The 22,656-nt window shown below is 41.3% G+C and overlaps 1 protein-coding gene across 1 annotated transcript in view; it reads right to left on the bottom strand.

Moving 5' to 3' along the window:
• The window catches only part of CAP2 (cyclase associated actin cytoskeleton regulatory protein 2), a 162,776-nt gene that overhangs the window by 96,989 nt on the left and 43,131 nt on the right, over window positions 1-22,656 (bottom strand). The window lies entirely within an intron of this gene.

Below are 22,656 nucleotides of genomic sequence, written 5' to 3'. Positions count from 1 at the left end.
TCTATTCTACACCTTCTAGAGGAAAGAGAATTGTCCCTTAAGCCATCCCCATTTAGATATGCTCACTGAAAGCCAGTGGCTTATAATCATTAAGATGGGCCCAGGAGAGATTTCAGTGCCATTTGGGCCCTGGTAGAGGGGGCCCCACCTGGACTCAACACCCCATAAGGAGACGTGCAAGCAGGAATGGCCTCAAACGCATATTATCTTACCTTCACCCTTGACTCATTCCACTAATTTGTTAATTTTTGGGGTTTTTTTTGGTTCTTTTTTCTTTTTTTGTTATGTCAATTTTTCTTTTTTTTTGAGACAGAGTCTCACTCTGTTGCCCAGGCTGGAGTGCAGTGGCACGATCTTGGCTCACTGCAAGCTCTGCCCCCCGGGTTCATGCCATTCTCCTGCCTCAGCCTCCCGAGTAGCTGGGACTACAGGCACCTGCCACCACGCCAGGCTAATTTTTTGTATTTTTTAGTAGAGATGGGGTTTCACAGTGTTCGCCAGGATGGTCTCGATCTCCTGACCTCACGATCCGCCCACCTCAGCCTCCCAAAGTGCTGGGATTACAGGCATGAGCCACCGCGCCCAGCTTGGTTAATTTTTTAAATTAAAAAAATTAACAGAAGTGTACCACGAAAAAATATCCAGATCACCCAGAATTAACCATTTTGGCATTTTTTTCTGATTTTTAAGAAAATTCATGCAGTTATTCTTGTAAGATCAAGCATACTGACTTGGAATAATTTTTTTTAATGCAGAAAGTTTCAAAGATTAGGCAAGGCATGGTGGCTCATGCCTGTAATCTCAGCACTCTGGGAGGCCGAGGTGAGCAGATCACTTGAGGTCAGGAGTTCGAGACCAGATTGGTCAACATGGTGAAACCCTGTCTCTACTAAAAATACAAAAATTACCCATGCACGGTGATGCATGCCTGTAGTCCCAGCTATTTGGGAGGCTGAGGCAGGAGAATCATGTGAACTTGGGTGGTGGAGGCTGCAGCGAGCCGAGATTGTGCTACTGCACTTCAGACTTCAGACTGGGTGACAGAGGGAGACTATGTCTCAAAAAAAAAAAAAAAAAAAAAAGAATGTTTCAAAAATTACAGGGTTTTTGTTGTTGTTGTTTGTTTTTCTTTTTTTGTCTGTTTGTTTTAGAGACAGAGTCTCACTCTGTCACCCAGGCTGCGGTGCAGTGGTGCAATCTTGGTTCACAGAAGCCTCCAAGTCTTGAGCTCAAGCAATCCTCCTGCCTCAGCCTCCTGAGTAGGTGTGGCCACAGGCGCACACCACCACACTTGGCTAACTTTTAAATTTTTAGTAGAGATACGTTCTTGCTGTGTTGTCCAGGCTGGTCTCAAATTCCTGGGCTCAAGCAATCCTCCTGTCTTGGTCTCCCAAAGTGCTGGGATTACAGGCATGAGCCACCATACCCAGCAAAGATTAAAGTTTTTAAAAAATGCCTCACAACCTAGAAATAATCATTAAATGAACATCATTGTAACCACCTTTTAAGAATATATGCAGAGAGACTTAAAAAGCTACATTTTAATTATGATTGAATAGTAGAGATGAAAATGAAAAAGAACTGTTAAACTTCAAAGAAAAGTTTCTGCACCATAGTAGTTTTTATGTCCTAAAAGATCATTCTAAGTTTAAAAAAAAGATTATAAAATGTTGAAATTCGGATAATTATGTGTTTGTGTTCTAAAATGACATGTTATAATTCTAGATAGTATTGACTGACTTCTTGCTGGGAAAGATGAGAACATAAGTACTTACAATTTTTCCATCTCTGATCCCTATCTTCCATAGTTTTTAGTTATTATTTTTATTTTCTCCAAACTGATAGCATTCATATTCGATCTGTAATATTAGTGTACATAGTTGTTAAGTATTAGTTCTGCATTTAAGCAAACCTAATGATTCTCACCATAACTTCTCTGTTTCTGAGTTATTTATTTTTTTTAATTGGCCGGGCATTCATTACTGTGTATTTTATTCAACAAGCTCTCAAAGTTGTTTTAGTTCTTTCAGGTTGAAGCAGTCTCCCTGTTGTCTTTATATTTTAACAAGATCTTGATGGGATATAATATCCTTGGGTCACTTTCTCTCTCCATTTTCACAGAGCGTGGCCCCAGATGTAGCAATAGTGACATCTGAGACTAGCTTAATTTTTTTCTCCCTTGTAGGAAATTGACTTACTCTGATTTGATATCTCAAGAATTATTTCTTTATCCTTGAGGTTTAATAGCTTAACTAAGATATGTTTGAGTTTTGAACATTCCATAGTATATTTCCTGGAATAGATTTGGTCCTTTCTTCATTTCTGGGAAATTTTATTACATCTTTCAGTGTCTCTTCTGTTCCTTTTGTTAGAGTCTCTATTCAGGGACCCAATTATTATCTTCATAGTGTAGAATATTTGAATGTCTTAATATCTTTTAGAGTCTCTCTGTCTTTAATCTCCTTGTTTGTTATCTGTATTCTCTGATTATAAGAATACTTTTTCTATTGTTAGTAAACAAATTTTCAACAGGTCTCATATATGTTACCATTTCTAATTTATATATCATTTTTGCATTAATGTATTTAATTCATGATTTGTCAGACTTTAAATTTCCCTTTTCATTTCGTTCTTGTTTTATCACCTTGTCTTTAGGCTATTTTAAAAATACTTTTTAAACTCTTGTTAAGTTCTAAGAGTACAAGTTATCTTCTTATTAAGCCATTGTGAGGAACCTGTTTCTGTTCCTTAAATACTATTTTCTTCAAGGGTAAGCCCATGTCTTTCTACTTTGCCTGCTAGCCCCTTTTCTGACATATTACTTGTAGCTGCCACATTGGCTCTTCCCATCTTGCACATATTTTAATTTTTTCAGATATTTTAATTTTTCTGATAAAATGTGGGTGATTCCTTGCCATCATATTGGAGATCAGCTTCTTTGCCCTTTCAAGCCAGAATCTGGGGGCTAAATGCTTTCTGCTCTCCATTCTTTAAGGCCTGCTAGTACAGGGAGAGGAAGAATTTGGCTGAGGTGATGTCCAGTCTTTATTTGTGTCTTCAAGTGCTGCTCATTCTTCTGGGAATTTGCTAAATGCCCCAAACCAGGATTCACTCCACCTACTTGGAACACACGCCAGTCGGACGGAGTGGTCCCTTCCGACTTTAGATCATTTCTCTGATTCAGAACCTAGACATGAGGGCTTTACATCTATGAACAGAAGCAGTCCATGATGTTTTTTTCTTGCTTCATATTCTCCTTTCCTGATTTCATTTCCCCTAAGGAATGTCTTTAAGGGGGCTTGGGGACAGGGTTAGAAATCAAAAGCCACTCAGCCACCAGTTACTAAAATGTATTGCTTTAGGTTATGGGTTTTTTGTTTGCTTACTATTAGTGCGGTGTCTTTCTTTAATTCTTTTTTGTTGCTGTTGTTCCTTTGTGGGGAGGGAAAAATTCTGTGATTCGGTTTTATTTGGTCATGAGTTTATATTCTTCTATACATAATTTCATTTTTAATCTCCTCCTTTTTAGCTCCACATCTGTTTATGGGCAGTTTCTATCTCTCTGCAATCTTGGATATGAACTGACTTCTCTAGTAGATAGGCAAGAACTAGCTTAATACATTTTCAAAAACGGATACCAAAACAACAAAATAACAAGAGGATTAGGTTAATTTCATCCCTGTGTTAATATCAGATAATTTTCTGGGCTGGAAGGGTAAATGTGTTAACTGGAAAATGACTAGTTTTTGTCAAACCACTTCATATTAACGTTTTGGCATCTGACAAACGTTCCAAAATATAAATGAAATGAACGAACATCTTATTCATGTTTCTAACATTCCTTGTCACTTCTCATCCAAAGATATTTTTTTCCCACTGAGACGAAAATGCTTGAAATCAAACCAAGATTTGTAGACTATTTACATTTAAAATCACAAATTCAATCATCATTAACACAACAGATATAAGTCTCCTGAATGTTTGAATTAGTGTATGTTTTTCTCAAAGCCATTTTGGAGGACACCATCTTCTTTCCCTTTGTCCTGGTAGCCTGATTGCTGGGACTGTACTGCTCAAGATCTCAAATTTTGGATATTCATTAGGGAAGAATAGAGGGCTTTCAAATCTCACTGTCCTAGAGGCCATTATGACATTATGAATGGGAAGCTCTGAGCTATGCAGTATTTTTCCACGTATCAAAACATATATTTCAGTGATTCAGAAGGACTTTTGTCGGTCTCTAATGACCATGTTTCCAAATAAAAGACTACAAAATACAACTTTGCACAGCTTGGCTATAAATAAAATAAGTGCACTTTTCCCCAGCAACGATAATATAGAGGTAACATCCTCATCTATAACAAGCCTTGCAGAGCCGACCGAATTGTAGTTGCTGTGGAAACAGTAATTCGGATGGTCTGACTTCTGCAGTTAAAATTGTAGCTCAGAGGTGGCATTAACAATATTTTTGTAGTTATCCCAAGATGAGCATGATCATTAGCCTTTTTACTTTCCCTAGTAACAACATTTAGCCTGTTGCTAATAGAGCAATTTTCTGGCAGGTCTGATGAGCAAAGATGGCCAATTTCATTAATTAGTCTCTTCCTCCAAATGGTGTTTCATGGGAACAATAGACGTTGAGGTTGGGGTGGAGAATGGCCCAATATTGAGATATCTGCTTCAACTCTCCCTTCCATTTTGCTTATGTAGACAAAACCTTTCTGAGAATTTGACTGTGTACTTCTTTCAGCTTCCCGGAACTCTGGGAATAATTAGCAGACTCTAATCTACATTCATTTTTAACCTTATCAGTCGACATGTCAAAGGACTTTCATTCCAACTTCCGATCCACTTGCTTCTTCCTTCTGGAAAGTTCCATGAGTCCCTTCGACCAGACAGCATCCTATTTAGGAGCAATTTTACTGAACCTGCTGAGTCTGGTAACTTGAAAGGGAGAATTTGGCTCACTCAGGCAGTTCAAAACACTGTGAAAGAAAAAGCCAAACGTAGGGGTTTTCAGTAACGACAAATAATCGAGGGGTTTTGCTGAGTTTGTCCATCACATGTGTGCAGGGCTCGGAAAGCCTGGGCAACCTTTGTGGGTGAACATGTGCATCTATCTGCCTGTGAGCATGTGTGTGCAGAGAGGAAAGGGATAATTTTGGCAAGGTCAAGTCTGTGCATTCTGTTTGAACTTTATCAGTTATCACACCAGCAACCGAGGTTCTCAGACAGGCTGGTGGAACATCTATTGCTGTGTGGTCTTAGGACGAAGAATAGGGGAATGAATTTCAGAAATCAGTTTAAAACCATCCTTGGGAGCCAGCAGACACTAGTGAAATATGACTTATTTCTATCTAATCCCCTCAGGAAAGACAGCTAGCTCCCTAGGGAAGCCCAGTTGATTTCTGGATACTCATCAAAGCTTTGCATTGTTTCACTGGAAGTGCTACAGGCTGCAAAGTCCCATGTGGATGGCAAAATGAACAGGCACAATGGGGGGTAAGGCCACAGGCAATATACTTGGAAGATGGAAAAAGCATCCACACTGGGTGCTTGTGCTAAAGGCATTTCCAGATCCTTCTGAAACTGCATCAGCCCTCTTCTTGAGAACCAGATAGCAAAGGGAAGGGGCCCCTCTTCCTCTAAAGATGGGGGAATGGGCATCTGTGTACTCAGTGCAATTTGCAGGCCCTACTGCCAATGCCATCCCCACATACCTCCCCACTTGGTCTACTGATGCCCTGCTTTTCGTAATTAGAGACACTGTGTTTTCAGATTTGTTGTTTAGGGTCCTCTACTCTACCCTAAAGGAAAAGTCCCTAGAGTTTCTGCCAATGAAGAGGTAAAGAAGAACCTGACAGATGAAATTGAGAGAAGAAATGAGCCCCAAAAGGAGGTAATAGAATGCTAAAGACAAATTTCACCCATTTCATGATTTTGCTTAAAAGAAGACTGAAGATGCCTGATTTTGTAAACATGAACATAAGCACCAACCCCGTTTCTATATCTTTTCAGATTAAAAAAGATATCTGAGTTGACATATGCATCTCACAGAAGGCTTGAATCAGTGGTTCTGTGTGTCCATCAGAATCAACTGGAGGCTTTCTTAAAACTGATGGTTGAGTCGCATCTCTGGAGTTTCTGATTCAGTAGATTTGGGTTGGCCTGAGAATTCTCATTTCTATAAGTTCTCAGGTGAGGCTGATGCTTCGAGTCTGGACACTGCACTTTCAAAACCACTGGCCTAAATGATACCTCATATATTTTGTCTCTCAATTCTATTCCATTTTCATTAGCAGATGAATTAACAAAACAGCTCAGAGGGCATCCACTACAAAACTGTTAGCAGCAGCAAATCTGTACAAGTCAGCAGCAACCACACAGTTCTTGCTTCCTCATAAGGAAGAATTCAACCGAGGGGCACAGGTGGGGAGAGACACTGAGGCAAGTTTGAGAGCAGGAGGGAAAGTTTATTAAAAAGTTTAGGCTGGGCATGGTGGCTCACGCCTGTAATCCCAGCACTGTGGGAGGCCAAGGAGGGCGGATCACAAGGTCAGGAGATCAAGACCATCCTGGCTAACATGGTGAAACCCCATCTCTACTAAAAATACAAAAAATCAGCTGGGCGTGGTGGCGGGTGCTGTAGTCCCAGCTGCTTGGGAGGCTGAGGCAGGAGAACAGCATGAACCCGGGAGGCGGAGCGTGCAGCGAGCTGAGATTGCACCACTGCACATCAGCCTGGGCGACAGAGCGAGACTCTGTCTCAAAAAAAAAAAAAGTTTACAGCAGAATGAAAGGAGGTAAAGTACACTTGGAAGAGGGCCAAGTGGGTGACTTGAGAGTTTCAAGTGTGTGATTTGCCCTTTGATTTGGGGTTCTACATGTTAGCATTCTTCCTGGGTCTGTGTCTCTTCTCCCCTGATTCTTCCCTTGGGATGGGCTGTCCGTATGCACACCTGCCAGCCCCTGGGAGGAACCACGGGCAGTGTGTTATTTAAGTTGTGCGCATGCTCACCTGAGGCATTTTTTTTTCCCTTACCAGTAGAGCATTCCTAGAGGAAGGTCATATACCAGTTAAACTCCACCATTTTGCCTCTTAGTGCTCATGCTTGAGTCTCCTTATAAGCTTAGATCTTATCGGGACCTTATCACTAGTTTCAGGTTTTTCCTATTTATTGGGAGATTGCCTTTCCTTGGTGCCAGCTGCGACCAATTATTATTTTAGCGAGACAGTTAACAACCTCTGGACCATCATCTGATGGTGGCCTGACATTCCTGGAGCGGGGGCTCTCCTGCCCTGCTCATGTCTGACTAACAACCTACTGTAACAAAACCATGCACTCATACCATCCGAAGGGGCTCATTTCGCTCAATCCTTGCATTTTTTTTTAAGTGACAGGATGAACGTCTAGAAAAAATAAAGCTTTCTGCCCAAGTGTCAAAGCTGAAGCAAGAATTCCTAAATCCTGATTCTTTCCAAGTTCTCTTTTATTGCCCAGAGAGGCTTGAAGCATAGAAAACGGAAAAGTTTGGCAAAAGAAAATGAAAACAATGCAGATCATGAGAGCTGGATATAATTGCGTCAAGCCAATGTTCTTTTGAAACATATCAGCAAGACTGACTTCAGAGCTACTACTACTTACCTAATGGAAGAAGACAAGTGGGCAGAGTTAAGCCAGTCATGGGAACTATCACCACCCAAAAGTATTTATAAAGCAGCCACATGAGCACTTTGCCTCTCTGCTGAACACAGGGCAGCCATGGTAATGGGAGATTACAAAAGAAGAGTGAAAGGAAAGAAAACAAGACCCCAGGGTAAAAATGTGCTAATGGTGTTTGGGAGCAGAGGCTGCAGGCCGAGGACAGAATGCCTCATCATATCCCTACTCAGCCAGCGCCTGGACACTTACGTTTTTATAATCACTTCAAGAGCTCTCATTTCTTATAAAAGGCTTGGATGAGTCTAGAATTTTGCCTGGCCTCCAAAGCCCTGTACAATTGGACCCTCATCTTCTAGCGTCACGGCCACGACTCCTCTCCAAGTACCCTCTGCTCCAGTCAGGGTGGTCTCCCATGCATCCCAGGGATCTGCTTGAAGGAGCCCTGAGCCGGACTCAGTGGCTCATGCCTGTAATCCCAGTACTTTGGGAGGCTGAGGTGGGTGGATCGCTTCAGCCCAGGAGTTTGAGACCAGCCTGGGCAACATGGCAAAACCCTGTCTCTACAAAAATTAAAAAATTAGCCAGGCATGGTGGCACTTGCCTGTAGTTCCAGCTACTCGGGAGGCTGAGGCGGGAGGGTTACTTGAGCCCAGGAAGCTGAGGCTGCAGTGAGCCGTGATCATGCCACGGCACTCCAGCCCGGGCAAGGAAAATAAAAGAAAGAAAGAATAAAAAGAGAAAGAGCCCTGAGACAATAAATATATTTGTTTACCCAGAGACAGGTCTCTGCCTCTCCAAAAAAGAAATCAAGACCTGGAGAGGTTAGTGAATTTCCCAAGATTGGTGGACAAATGTAAGATTACAGTTGGGTCTACTGACCTGAGCCTACTGCCCTCTCCCTAATCCCATGCTAATCACCCCTGTGGGTTAACTTTGTGGGAATAGTGTCTTCACTGCTTCCTCAATGGCACTCTCCATCCCTAAAGAGCCAAGATTTCCAGTTCCCTTCTTCTGTATCCTCTGCTGAGCCTAGCATGGGGTTTTGCATATAGCAGACAACTTACACGTATTAACCGTTTGATAAGGATTCTGTTCACTGTGGTCAAGGCAACGTGACTGAAAATTAAGTATGGGAGCTTACTTTACTGGTGAGGGCTCAAAGAACAACAGATGGGACATATGACCAGCCTCAAAAACAAGATGCAGATGGATTTCATAGGCATTCGCCTTCTCCCGATACACAGTTCCAAGTAATACCAATCATGCAACGAATCAATAATGGTAAGGCAGGAAAAAGGCAATTCTTTAGTCTACACCATCTAGACCTCAATAGAGAAGTTCTCCAAAGTCATCAGTAGTGTTCCATGCCATCATTGGTTTTGTCCTAGTCTGCTCCCTCTAGCATTCTTCCAAGTCTCTACTTCAAAGTCCCACCTCACCTTCCAATCTCAGTTTCCACCCTGCCCATTGCCTGCCACACAACAGGTGCTCAAGATCTGCCGAGCAGATGGAAGAATGAATGGAACAACATGGTCAGAATTTGAACAGAGTATAAATTATTAAAAGTTAAACCCAACCAATGTTGATTTATAAGTAGTTGATGGAGAAGCCGTAACATCCCTGTATCTTCCCAACTTTTGCTATCAGTCCTGTGAGTTAAAATATGTGGCCCCCTCCTCCACTTTTTTTAAAAACTAGAAAGGACTTATTCAGGCAATGTTATGGAACTTCCATTCCAGTTCGTCTCCCCATGAACTGACATGTGTGGGGAGACTACGGGTGAGGTGAGGGTGAGTGTGATAAATACTTATGTGAGAGGGGCTTAGAGACAGTTATCTGGGGGAAAGGACAGTGAAACTGTGATATGGGAAGTCACTAAGAAACTCTCTGATAAGTGCTGTTTTACTTGGATTGCTTCTGCTTATTAAAAATAGCAAAGTCTTCTAAAGATGCTTATACTAACTGCATACGATTTTATTCTTTGTGCTTATTATTGTTATTTTTAGCATATTTATTTGGGGATGGTTGGAGGTGTCATAGAGATGGAGGGGGGCATTAAACCAACATCCAAACTGCCCCCTTTGTGCTGTCATAGCCAAGAATAAAATAAAGAAGTACGGAATATTTCTTTGCTATGACTTCTTGGGTTCCCATGGACTTTTTCCTATTTTGCCTGATAAGTTTGGGAAATTACTCTCTTCCCAGTGTGCCATTAGGAAACGGCACAAAGAAGTAAGCCAGAAGTGCCATCGACAAAGAAACATATACGTCTGCTTGTGCTAAAACTTATTCTGAGGGTAAAATCTGTTTTGTCAGTAACACAGTCTAACACGAAGAGTTAAGAAATGAGAAATCAGATTGCCTGCTATTTGTGGTTGAATCTGAAATTGCCGTGGTGAGACAGAAGGGCCAGCTTTTCTTGGTCTGTGACTGGTCCCATTATTAGTTGGCATTTTAATATCTCGTCTGAACTACCTATACCCTGCTAGTGCTTGGCAGGTGTTACTTGCCCTATACACACAGCCAGCACAGATTACACTGTGATTCTATCTTATCAAGGAGAAAACAGACTGTACAATGATTGGGTTTTTTAGACTCTGAAAAAATGTCCTTATGAAATAAACACGCCATGGTATCAGTGGAAGTTATCTTCAAGTAGTGGGATTCTGAATGGTTTTTGTTCTCTTTTTCAAATATGTTCTCTTTTTGTTCTCTTTTTCAAATATGTTCTCTTTTCCTATGTCAAACATTTTTTTCATTATGAGAAAAAAATCTGTTGAAAAGACCTGAGTGAAACAGAAACTTACTACACAATTTTATAATCAAAAAGTATTTTCTGGGCAGGGCGTGGTGGCTCACGCCTGTAATCCCAGCACTTAGGGAGGCTGAGGCGGGTGGATCACCTGCGGTCAGGAGTTTGAGAGCAGCCTGGTCAATATGGAGAAACCCCATCTCTACTAAAAATACAAAAATTAGCTGGGCGTGGTGGCGGGCGCCTGTAATCCCAGCTACTCGAGAGGCGGAGGCAGGAGAATCGCTTGAACCCGGGAGGTGGAGGTTGCAGTGAGCAGAGATCACGCCACTGCACTCCAGCCTGGGTGAGAGAGCGAGACTCTGTCTCAAAAAAAAAAAAAAAAAAAGTATTTTCTGAATACCTACTATGTGCTGAGATGCTAAATTAGATATAAATCAGGGGAAACAAGACAGGAACACAGAATCATTAGTGCATGTGAGCAACAAGTGATGAGGTGTGAACTGTGTGGAGCAGACAGCAAACATCCAACCTGGACAGGAGGTTCGTTGATATGACCCATGGTTGAAAAGGTAAGTATTCCCATTTGCTCAGCTTGACAAAACACAAGAAACATTTTCACAAAAAAAGAAAATGAAAAGGGAAATGTTATTTATTTATTTTTTTTGGATAGAAGATTTCCTTTTCTCTAAAATCCAGAAAGTACCCTGCTTGGTCCTCAGTCATTTGGAACCACTGTTTCCCTTAACACAATTCTCGGGCTCCTCAAGACAAGAGATTTCATAAAGGCTACAACTCAGCCACAGCTGCCTTTCTGAAGTGTCCATGTGTGCACAATAAAATGGAGTCTAAATTTACAGTCTGACGGGAGGAAGGAAGCAGTAATGTCACACTCCACTTACTTAACAAATATGTTGGCAATATTCCATTAAATCGTAAAGACAAGTTAATTTAAAGACTCTGGCCTGCTCAAATACCAGCCAAATCACAGTTGATTTCAGGCTCTGCCTTAGCCAAAGCACAAATCAAAAGGGCAATAATTTTATATTAGATAATTGTTAAAAATTAGCATTTTTAATGCCCTTATATTTTACTGATTTTTTTCAATGATTTTACTCTCATTGGCGGAGAAAGGAGGCATGCTTATTGAATAAGGCTAAATAGTTTTGCAATCTGCGAAGGAAAGATGAGCAGGTAGATTGAGAATGTCAATGTTAGACCACCGGGTACATTTATTTAAAAAATAATTATTCAGGCACTGATAATAAATGAGGTTTATTCTTCATTAATAGAACTGTTGCCTTGGCAACTTCCAGCTCACAAAATTATTTACATCAGTGCACAGTTCTGACTAAGAAACAGCTCCAATGTGTCTTTTCTACATCCAGACCTAGAATCTTCTATTATATATTTCAGCTGCATTATTGGTCTCAGTTAAGGTGACCTCAATGCCCCACCAACCCCATCCAAAATATGTCATATCCAATCCCAAAGAGGCAATTTAAACAAATTTCTTGGTGCATCAAATAGATCAAAGGTAGAATTAGAGCTCGGCATGGTGGCTCACGCCTGTATTTCCAGCACTTTGGGGGGCCGAGGCAGGCAGATCATGAGGTCAGGAGATCGAGACCATCCTGGCTAACATGGTGAAACCCCATCTCAACTAAAAATACAAAAAATTTGCCGGCCGTGGTGGTGGGTGCCTGTAGTCCTAGCTACTCGGGAGGCTGAGGCAGGAGAATGGCGTGAACCCGGGAGGCGGAGCTTGCAGTGAGCCGAGATTGCACCGCTGCACTCCAGCCTGGGCGACAGAGCGTGACCCTGTCTCAAAAAAAAAAAAAAAAAAAAGGTAGAACTGATACATGGTTTTCTTTTGCAAAAACGATGATTTATGTGGGTTGTTTTATTTTCCTGCTTGTTCAGCAGACGGCAAAGTATTTTTAAACAATCAATGTCATGAATATTAATGTGCATTCAAATCATGCACCATTTCCCTAAAACTCCTATTTTCCTAGTTCATAATTATCACCAAATAGCCTAAAGCATTTAAGACACTGTGAGAGTATGAATCAGTACAACATATACGTGGGAGAATAATTTGGCAATAAATATTAGGGACCACTTGCCATTAGCCAGGAATTTCTAATTGTAGGAATTTTCCTTGAGAAAATAATTATATAACTATAAAATAATTGGCCGGGCATGGCGGCTCATGCTTGTAATCCCAACACTTTGGGAGGCTGAGGTGGGTGGATCACCTGAGGTCAGGGGTTTGAGACCAGCCTGGCCAACATGGCAAAACCCCGCCTCTACTAAAAATACAAAAAATTAGCCAAGCATGGTGTTGGGCACCTGTAATCCCAGCTAGTTGGGAGGCTGAGGCACGAGAATCACTTGAACCCAAGAGGCGGAGGTTGTAGTGAGCTGAGATCGCACCATTGCACTCCAGCCTGGGCAACAAGAATGAAACTGTGTCTCAAAAAATAATAATAATAATAATAAAATAATCGTACAAGGCTTTTAACTGCAATTTGGTTTACAATAGGGTCAAAACTGAAAACAAGTCAAATGACACTAATTTTTTAAATGATTATAAATACCACTAGATAACCATCCTTGCAGGGATAGGACCAGGGTAGAGCTAGCAAGGAGCCCATGGTATGGAATTTAAGACGTGCTCTCTCTTTAGGTCACACCCTGCAATGTTCACTTGTGTCACCTTAGTCCAAGCTCTAAATTCTCGTACATACATTACTTCACCTACATATAATTTTGATTTGAATCCATTACGGTGTAACACGTGAAGAAATACTATACAGGCATTAAAAATGATGATGTAGGCCAGGCGCTGTGGCTCACGCCTGTAATCTCAGCACTTTGGGAGCCCAAGGCGGGCGGATCACTTGAGGTCAGGAGTTCGAGACCAGCCTGGACAACATAGTGAAACCCTGTCTTTACTAAACATGCAAAAATTAGCCTGGCGTGGGGGTGGGTGTCTGTAATCCCAGCTCCTCGGGAGGCTGAGGCAGGAGAATCGCTTGAACCTGGGAAACGGAGGTTGCAGTGAGCTGAGATCGCACCCCTGCAGTCCAGCCTGGGCAACAGAGTGACTTTGTCTCAAAAAAAAAAAAAAAAAAAGATAATGTAGACTTCAACTCATTGACATGGAAAGAGACCCAGAAGACATGGTCTAAGTTAAATAAGCAGGTTACAGAAACAGTATGTGCAGAAAAGTCTGCAAAATCTATAATGTAAGACCCATCATTGTAACTTAAAAAGCCCAACATTGAACTCTTCTAAATAATTTATTATTGCAATTTATATTTTAAAAGATCAAAGACTGGAAAGAATTTAAAACAGTGAGTAGTTATCACGGCATGGGAATAGGAAAAGAAAGAAAACACCATTGCATGTTTAAATCCATTTGCTTTTCTGACAGGCATGAATATTGTCATTCTCGTGAATAAACTGCATTTTCAAATTCAGTCATTGTATAGCCACAAAACACTTGGCAGACTGGCTCCTCTCCAAATTCTCTAACTTGTTTTTCTGTCACTTAAGGAATCTAAAGCACTTTGTCAACATATTTAAGCCAAATCTTTTGACTTAGAGAACCAGCAAATCCTTCATGGTTGATGAATCTTGGGTCTTCACAAATAAAGGACACTTGGCTACTAAGGCCGCTCAGAAAAATCAGAGACAACAAGGTACTCCTTATATTAGAATCCACTGTGACACTAAGCATTATGGCATTATCCTTTCATTTTGTGTTATTTAAGTCATATTCTTATCCAAGTTTTCATGCATGTATATATGCCTTGTGTCCCCACGTAGAAAATATATTCCAGAGGACTAAGCCAGTAGGTGCCTATATAGAAGGGCCTTTATTACAATAGAAGCTCAGCAATTACTGCTTAATAATGAAGGACTGAAATTACTGTAAAGCAGTGTGATGTAGTAGAGAAACCACAAGCATGAGCTTCAAATAGGCCTGGGATCGAACTCAACTCTACCCCTTACTACACACATAGCCATTCCCAACTTACCCAACCTTTCTGAGGCATGGTTTCATTACCTCGAAAGATACACTAAAAACTCTTGGCTGGGCGTGGTGGCTCGAGCTTGTAATCCCAGCACTTTGGGAGGCCAAGGCACGTGGATCACCTGAGGTCAGAAGTTCAAGACCAGCCTGGCCAACATGGTGAAACCCAGTCTCTTCAAAAATACAAAAGTTAGCCAGGCATGATGGCGAGTGCCTGTAATCCCAGCTAGCCGGAGGCTGGGGTGGGACAATTGCTTGAACCCAGGTGGTGGAGGCTTCAGTGAGCCAAGATCATGCCACTGCACTCTAGCCTGAGCGACAGAGCAAGACTCCGTCTCAGAAAAACAAACAAAGTTCTCCTAATGATTAAGGAAGTAATGTTTGTTGATAGCTGTGCCCAGGACCTGATACCTAGCAGACCCTCCACAAATGCTAGTTTCCCTTCCCCTTTTAAAAAATTGCCTCTCTTACTAATATGGAAAACAAAAATAAGGCAAGAAAAGAAAGTTGATCTCTAGTGACTGGACTGTAAAATTTAGCTAAGGGCCAGTCATGATGGCTCACGTCTCTAATGCCAGTATTTTGGGAGGCCATGGTGGGAGGACTGCTGGAGACCCAGAGTTCAATACCAGTATGGGAAACATAGTGAGATCCCCCTGTCTCTATAAACTTTTTTTTTTTTTAATTAGCTGCCTGTGGTCCCAGTTACTTGGGAGCCTGAGGTGGGAGGATCTCTTGAGCCCAGGAGTTTGAGGCTGCAGTGAACTATGATCATGCCACCGCACTCCAGCCTGGGTGACAGAGGGAGACTCTGCCTCTTAAATAAAAAAGCTAAGAACCGGATTTGGTCATTCATGAACCAGGCCCAGCCAATATTAACTCATCTGCATTGAGAACTCACTATGACCGCTCAACCATGAGAGGTCCTTGCTAAACACTGGTTCCTCATTCCTCGTGGATTCCCAGGCAGCTGGGACCCCTGATCAATAGGCTGCCCTGTAGCCAAGCTGTGCAGGACTGGTCGCACCAGCTGGCCCCCACATTTTCTCTTTACTTTGTTTTTTGCTGCTTGGTGAACTGCCTTTCAGGTAATATCTTGATTCCAAGCATTTTTATTCTAGCACCAAATATTCCTTTTCCCCTCTTCTGATGATAACAGCAACACATGCTTGTTGTAAAAAGTTCAAAAGACATCGATGTTTAAACTGTAAAAACACTCAATAATCCCACCCCACAAAGGTGACCACCGTCAGTAATTCAATGAATAGCCCTCCAGAAATTATTTTTAACAAGACAAATCTCTCTTAAGTGCATATACCACCTCCCTACTCTTCTTTCTTTCAATTCCTACTTGGTTATCCTCAGAAAATCTCTTTTCCTGTCTTTTTGTCCCACATGTGAATTCCAAGGTAACCCTAATAATGGTTGCTAAGCACCAAAGCAGCATAACTATATACTCGTACAAAGAAAAAAGAAAAATCTTGTTTGGTATCAAAAGTAGAAAGGAATCAGACCCAAAGTCAGCTGAAAATACACATAGAAATCCCTATTTATGTCTTTGGCTTTCTCTAATTAAACTCACATTCCCCTAGGTATCAGCATTCATAACAAATGACTATTTTTCATTTCATGTTATTGTTTTCTTGTTTCATTTAACTAAAAGCATGGTGAAATAAATGTTTTAGTATTTTGCATTATGTAAGTACTGCTCAGTAACCTATAGGGAAGGTTTTTCTTCATAATGTCTCATCTATCACAGACTGATACCTTTGTAAAATAAGTAAAAATGCAGTACTAGAAAAATGAAATTTAAAAAACTGAAATACAAAGTATAGTATAAGTCTAAGTTATTTCAATTACTAGATTTAGCAGACTTAATTCCTCTGTTGCACTGCTATACAAGTTTTCAAAGTGTAACGCATAATTTCTGTACTTATCTCATGGTACAAACCGTTAGCGAATAGTTTTCGAGCTGCAGCCTCTGTGCACAGCATGTGCGGTGGTGCTGTTTGATATCTTCATGGGAGCCCAACCACCCATGGTCTATGGGAAAATGTCTTCCAAGTTTCTAAGAAATAATTTACAAACGAGCTTTGGGGAGAGAGGAGCTCACTGAGAAATTTGGGACTGCCTGTATTTGTATATATTGAGATAATCAACTGAATTTTTCACTTTCCATCCAGATGTTTACAATGATATAGATACAGTGAAAGACTCTTGAAACCACGGAGATCTGATTATTAGAAATACACAGTAAAGTCCCCACCAAAAGTTTAACTTCCCAACTTATCCTTTCAGACTCCAAAGTCATTTCTTGCCCTATCTCTCACTTTGAATGTTAACAATTGAGGGGGAAGCAACATGCCACAACCCAATCCAAACTGGAAAACCAAACAAAATTCTATTTCTTAACCTGACCTTCGATTTAAAATATTTATAGAGGGCAGGCGTGGTGGCTCACGCCTACAATCCCAGCACTTTGGGAGGCTGAGATGGGTGGATCACCTGAGGTCAGGAGTTCAAGATCAGCCTGGCCAACATGGTGAAACCCCCTCTCTACTAAAAATACACAAATTACCTGGGTGTGGTGGCTCACGCCTGTAATCTCAGCTACTTAGGAGGCTGAGGCAGGAGAACTGCTTGAACCCGGGAGGTGGAGGTTGCAGTGAGCTGAGATTGTGCCACTGCACTCCAGCCTGGGTGGCAGAGTAAGGCTCTGTCTCCAAATAGATAAATAATAAAATAAAATACTTATAGTAAGGTTCACATAAATATCTTGTCTCAGGTGAAGCTAAAGGTGTTTCTATTGGCAGTGACTATAAGTCAATATATTGATGAATTTTCAGGTAACTTATGAATCTTTGTCTCACTTTCCTAAATTGCCTCAGAGCCCCAGTCTTTCAATGGCTCACTTTCCTCAACTACAAAAGAGCAACAAGAATGAAGGGAATGAGGGGGGTACGGGATAAACTGTCACAGCTGTAATAAATTCAGGACTCGTGTTGTGTGTGTGTGTGTGTGTGTGTGTGTGTGTGTGTGGAGAGAGAGAAACAAAAATCTATAGAGACATGGCAATCTAATAGTCTATGTATTTTTCCCCTTCTTTTCACAGGTGTTGATAATAGCCTATGTTTCTCAACATTTCACTTGCTAATTTCATGACTTAAGACCTGGGCTGTGATGACTTTTCTTTTTTTTTTTTTGAGACAGAGTCTTGCTCTGTCGCCAGGCTGGAGTGCAGTGGCACGATCTCGGCTCACTGCAACCTCTGCCTTCCAGGTTCAAGTGATTCTCCTGCCCCAGCCTCTCGAGTAGCTGAGACTACAGGTCCCAGCACGCCACCACACCCAGCTAATTTTTGTATTTTTAGTAGAAACGGAGTTTCACCGTGTTGGCCAGGATGGTCTTGATCTCTTGACCTTGTGATCTGCCCGCCTCGGCCTCCCAAAATGCTGGGATTACAGGCGTGAGCCACCACGCCTAGCTGATGATTTGTTTTTTAACTACTGGTCTAGGTTTGGCTTGATTCAAGCTGTCAGCCACAGTAAATTCATCTGTCCATCGAGTCCATTGTTCCTTAATAATTTGATTCATCCATTTAAATACTTGTTTTCACTTATTTATTTAGAAAACACTTATTAACTACTATGGGCACAGTGCTACACAGAGAGAGGGCTGGAAGAAAAGAGCATAATTCTGGAACCTTGTAATAAACCTCAACTCTCAACAGGTGGGCCCAAAGTTATGAATCATGCTACTTTGCCTGTATATTGGTTTGTTTTAACTAAAAAAATTGAAAGTCAAATATCAGCATTCCAAGTATCTCACTATTTAAACTATTTTTTAAAAGGGCTTTCTAAAAGAGAAAGGATTTGTATTGCAAACACATGTGAGTTCTCTTTTATATCACTAAAACATCTTATATTTGATACATGAAAAAGACTTGGTGGGTAATGTGTTATAACGTGTGTGTGTGTGTGTGTGTGTGTGTAAAATCTGGCAAGTTTTAAAACTAACAGTGTTAAACCACAATGTAAAGACAACCAGAAAAGGAACAAAAATACTGAAGGTTGGAAAACATATTCTGTACTTGCTTTATGCATAGTAATATAATAAATCTGCAAACACATTCCCTAGAATCAGAGTGATGCTTCAGCCAGTGTGCCCATACATTTGACTGAGACTGTTTTTTCTTACATGTAGCCAACACAATATCATGAGGAGTTCATAGATGAGTGGAGGGAGCACGCGCGTGCGCGTGCGGTGTGTGTGTGTTTTGTGGGAATGGGTGCATGAATAGAAATAACAAGATAAGCTAAATGAAATCAGTATGTAAAGAGGTCATTCCTTTTGTACAAGAGTATTGCTGAAGCAGCCTCCAGGCAAACAACAGAGTTATCCTGAAGTCTAGACAGAAAACAACAACAGATTTCCAATTATGGGTATAGTTTTAGAAAGAAGGAAAGATAGGGAAAAAAGGAGGCAAAGCAAGACAAAGAACATATATTCTGCAGTATTCAGTAACATGATTAATTCAGGACATTGGGAACAATCCTCTAAAAGCATATTTTTTTCTTCTTTTTTTAGGACAGAGCCTCCTCTGTCACCCATGCTGGAGTGCAATACCGTGATCGTGGCCCACTGCAGCCTAGAACTCCTGGGCTGAAATGATCCTCCCCCTTCAGTCTCCCGAGAAGCCAGAGCTACGGGCGCGTGCCACCATGCTCAGCTAATGAAAGCGTATTTTTGAGGAGAAAATGTTGGGAAGAAAGTTGCTGGTTACTCTCAAGAGTTTTATTTTAATAGTGATGGGGTCAGCCGGGCCTAGTGGCTCATGAGATAAAGTTTAGAATGGTCCCTTCGATATAACTAAATAGCCTCCTGAACTACAAGAATGACTCAATATGAAGAAATATTAATATATTAATGTAATTTATTAAAAGATCTAAGAAGAAAAGTTATATTTTTAGCATCTCTACAGATGCTGAAAAAGACCTTTGAAAAAAATTCAACAATCTTCTTGCTTAAAAATGGGAGACATCATGGAATACTATGCAGCCATAAAAGAGGATGAGTTCATGTCCTTTGTAGCGACACGGATGAAGCTGGAAACCATCATTCTGAGCAAACTATCGCAAGGACAGAAAACTAAACACCGCATGTTCTCACTCATAGGTGGAAACTGAACAAAGAGAACACTTGGACACAGGGCGGGGAACAACACACACCAGGGCCTGTCATGGGGTCGGGGGATGTGGAAGGGATAGCATTAGGAGAAATACCTAATGTAAATGACGAGTTAATGGGTGCAGCACACCAACATGGCACATGTGTACATATGTAACAAACCTGCACATTGTGCACATGTACCTTAGAACTTAAAGTATAATAAAAAAAAGAGAGATACAGAATTGAACATTAAAATGACCACACACACACACACACACACACACACACCACACACACACACAGTTTTTTTCAGCCCAAAACAAGCATCATACTTAATGGGCTGGCATTCCTGCTAAAAGATAAGCCTCTGTCAATATTTTTAAAATACTGTCTTAAAGGTAATAGTGAATAAAAAGACATGAAAGGTATAAAAAGGAAGAGGTCAGTAATTACTATTTGCAAATAACTTTATATTTAAAAAGTGCTGGATAATCAACTGAAAAGCTCCAATAAACAGCAACAAAAGTGAACTTTCAGAAAGGTAGCCAGACACAAATTAACACACAGAAATCAGCAGCCTTCACATATACGAAGAACCAATTCAAAAATACACAGACAAAATTAGCCCATTTACTAAAAATAACAACCCCTGTCCTCCAAAATAAACTCAAGAATCATGCCAAAACTCTGCAGAAAAACTTAATACTACTCCTGAAGGATACAAAAGTGGACTTGAATCAATGGAGAGACGTATCCCGGTTTTGGATAGGAAGACTCAACATCACACAGATGTGAACATTTTAATACTAACTTATAATTTTAGCCGATTCCAATAAAAACTCCAACATTTTTCTTCTGGAAATAGACAAGCTGATTTTAAATAAAAAGGCAAAGACAAGCAAGACCATCCAGGAGAGCTCTGGATAGGAAGAGCCATGGGGGAATTAACTCTATTACACATGAAACATACTCTAAATCAGGGGTCCCCAATCCCCAGGACACACAGACTGGCACGGGTCCATGGCCTGTTAGGAAGTGGGGTGCACAGCAGGAGGTGAGCAGTGAGCAAGCCAGCAAGCGACTAGAGCTTCGTCTATATTTATAGCCACTCCCCATTGCTTGCATTACCGCCTGAGCTCCACCGCCTGTGAGATCAGCAATGGCATTAGATTCTCATAGGAGTGTGAACCCTATTGTGAACAGTGCCCGCAAGGGATCTAGGTTGCAATGCTCCTTATGAGAATATAATGCCTGATGATCTGTCACTGTCTCCCATCACCCCTAAATGGGACCATCTAGTTGCAGGAAAATAAGCTCAAGGCTCTCACTGATTCCATCTTCTGATGAGTACATAATAATAATAGAAATAAGTGCAATCCCTCTCCTTGGTCTGTAGAAAAACTGTTTTCCATGAAACTGATCCCTGGTGCCAAAAAGGTTGACTACTGCTGCTCTAAATCCTCAGTGACTAAAGCAGTTGGAACTGAGACATGAACAGCACAATGGAATAAACACAAAGTCCAAAAACAGACCTGAAGACATACAGGTGTTTAGCATGTGATAAAGGCAGCATTTCGATCCATGGGGGAAATGGACTGATTAATGATAGTGATGGGAATTGCAGGAACCTACCTGGAAAAAAAAAAAAAACAGCTGGACCCATGCCTTACATCATTCACCAAGATAAACTCAAATGTGGATCAACTTTATGTGTCAAAAATGAAGCCATGGAAGTGTTAGAAGAAAAAGCCTTTTTTCCCTCTCTCTTTTCTCTCTCTCTCTCTCTTTTTTAAGATGGAGTCTCACTCTGTAGCCCAGGCTGGAGTGCAATGGCACAATCTTGATTCACTGTAACCTCCGGCTCCTGGGTTCAAGTGATTCTCCTGCCTCAGCCTCCCAAGTAGCTGGGATTACAGGTGTGTACTACCACACCCGGCTAATTTTTGTATTTTTAGTAGAGACGGGGTTTCACCATGTTGGTTAGGCTGGTCTTGAACTCCTGACATTTGTCATCTGCCCACCTTGGCCTCCCAAAGTGCTGGAATTATAGGCGTGAGCCACCACACCCGGCAGAAAAAGCCTTTTAAATGACAACTCACACTCTAGAAGCCATAAAAAAAAGATATGTTTATAATAAATCCTACTACATAAAAAAACTTCTGGGCAGGGCGCGGTGGCTCACGCCTGTAATCCCAGCACTTTGGGAGGCTGAGGTGGGCAGACCACGAGGTCAGGAGATCGAGACCATCCTGGCTAACACTGTGAAACCCCATCTCTACTAAAAATACAAAAAAATTAGCCGGACGTGGTGGTGGGCGCCTGTAGTCCCAGCTACTCAGGAGGCTGAGACAGGAGAATGGTGTGAACCTGAGAGGCAGAGCTTGCAGTGAGCCAGGATCATGCCACCGCACTCTAGCCTGGGCAACAGAGAGAGATTGTCTCAAAAAAAAAAAAAAAACTTCTGGATGGTCAAACAAACAAAAAAACCAACATAAGCAATGTCTTTTTTTGTTTTTTTTTCGAGATGGAATCTCGTTCTTTTGCCCAGGTTGGAGTGCAGTGGCACGATCTCGGCCCACTGCAACCTCCACCTCCTGGGTTCGAGCAATTCTCCTGCCTCAGCCTCCTGAGTAGCTGGGATTACAGGCATCCACCACCACGCCCAGCTAATTTTTGTATTTTTAGTAGAGATGGGGTTTCACCATGTTGGCCAAGCTGGTCTTGAACTCCCGACCTTGTGATCCGCCCACCTTGGCCTCCCAAAGCACTGGGATTATAGGCCTGAGCCACCACGCTCGGCCAGCAATGTTATAATCTAGTCATAATGTCATAATGACAATGGGGAAAAATATTTGTATCTCTCACCACAGACAGAGGCTAATATCCCCAATATGTAAAGTTCTCTAGAAATCAATAATAAACCAATGACTTTCTTGCTCCTGCCTATGGACAAAAGAAATGCATAAACAACTCACAGCAAAAGTGATTTAAGTGACTCTTTTTTTTTTTGAGATAGCGTCGCGCTCTGT

Source organism: Nomascus leucogenys, chromosome 8 (genome assembly GCF_006542625.1).
Source record: "Nomascus leucogenys isolate Asia chromosome 8, Asia_NLE_v1, whole genome shotgun sequence".
In the NCBI taxonomy this organism is placed as follows: Eukaryota; Metazoa; Chordata; class Mammalia; order Primates; family Hylobatidae; genus Nomascus; species Nomascus leucogenys.
The sequence above is the reverse complement of the archived record's forward strand: the minus strand, read 5'-3'. Positions and strand labels throughout refer to the sequence as shown.